Genomic DNA, 411 nt, shown 5'->3' on the forward strand with positions numbered 1-411 from the left:
CATAGTGAGAGGCTGCACTTGCTAGCAGGGAAAACCCAATACTGTACTAACATCTTACTTTTCCACAATTACTGACATTGAAGTGATTGGTTCATTTTTTAACAAAGATATGATCCCATTGAAAAAAATGGTAGCCCACACTACATTGTTGCAGCAACCATTTGTTCTCAAAGCTGAGTTTTTTTTATCTGCGTGGGAGTTAAATCTAGAACATTAGTGAATAATCTGTGGTCCAGCAGGAATGTAGAAGTAGTTTTCAGCTTTGAAATATGTTGGAAAGGAGTGTTTTACCTCAGCTCGATTCACTGTGCTTCTACTTAATATATTTGTGCCTTGAACAACATGAAATACCTTTTGTATGAAGTGAAGCTGCTCCATCCTTACAAAATCAACTACATCTCACATAAAAGT

Source organism: Pleuronectes platessa, chromosome 3 (genome assembly GCF_947347685.1).
Source record: "Pleuronectes platessa chromosome 3, fPlePla1.1, whole genome shotgun sequence".
Lineage (NCBI taxonomy): Eukaryota > Metazoa > Chordata > Actinopteri > Pleuronectiformes > Pleuronectidae > Pleuronectes > Pleuronectes platessa.